Below are 1,159 nucleotides of genomic sequence, written 5' to 3'. Positions count from 1 at the left end.
GTTTTCACAAAGTCACAAGTTCATTTAAGGGGCAATGTGTACGCTTCTATAATAAGATGTCGGTTGATATTCAAAATTGCTATTTGCGAGTTTTAAAACTGCAGTGAAACAAAAACTTTATACTACTTCGACGTACTTGGATGACCCGATTAGCTTTAGCAGGTTGTTTCGGTATTTGAAATAAATATTATGAATGTAAATGTTTATTTACAAAGCGCAACTCCTATAGTTTTTTGCTTATTCTTCTCAAGGGAATCGGCGTTACGAATGAGCAGTAGAGTTTGTATTCTAATCAATATGATGATTTCTAGTGCTTACCTATGAAATAAAGATTATGACTTTGAATTTGGAAATAACTGAATAAAGTACTGGAAAATCTTGCTGACATAATATTCTACCAGCTTTATTTATATTTTGCCGAAAAGCTTTGTTAGCGAAGTTGTAGTGTCACTGTGAGCTTTAAATCGCAAAAGATCTGAGAAGCACCGGCACTGCGCCCGTAACTCTGAGATATAAGTGGAAACGTCTCATGTGCTTGTAATTTCACCAGTAGCTACCCTTACCCTTCAAAACCGGAACACAGTTACGCTGATATCACAGCTTAGAAATAGGTAAAGTGGCAGTACTTCCCAGGACGAACTTTTTCACAAGGAGCGCTACTGCTACTAATTTTGAGATTTGAACGAGTACTTGATTGTTTGTTAAATATTAATTTTATCGCTATATGCTTTTTATTTCTTAGGAACACATTTTAACACATATCATATTTTTCGGAACTACATTGTGTGTACATTTATTTTTTCAAACAATTCAACGTTTCGTACCTTTTATTAACCCATAGTTAGCCTTAGTATGTTGAAATTGTATTAGTTTTTCGGAACCTTGTACACTGCCCTACACGAGATCGAGAATAACCCGCGGGTTATAAGACCTACCTACGAGCTACTACAAGCACCTATCTGCCGAACTAAAAAATGAATGTTGCGAAGAAATGTTCCGGCAAACTCAAGAATCTTTTATCGGAAAAGTCCCTTTACATTCTAAACATTGAAACTGTTATAAAATGTTGGTTATTAATTAATTATATATTATTAAATGTTAAGTACGTAAGTAACTAAAACTCGATTGAAAGTAATAATCATTGTTAAGCTTTAAAAGG

This window comes from Hyposmocoma kahamanoa, unplaced genomic scaffold (assembly GCF_003589595.1).
Source record: "Hyposmocoma kahamanoa isolate Upper Pololo Valley unplaced genomic scaffold, ASM358959v1 185, whole genome shotgun sequence".
In the NCBI taxonomy this organism is placed as follows: domain Eukaryota; kingdom Metazoa; phylum Arthropoda; class Insecta; order Lepidoptera; family Cosmopterigidae; genus Hyposmocoma; species Hyposmocoma kahamanoa.
This window is presented reverse-complemented; position numbering follows the sequence as displayed.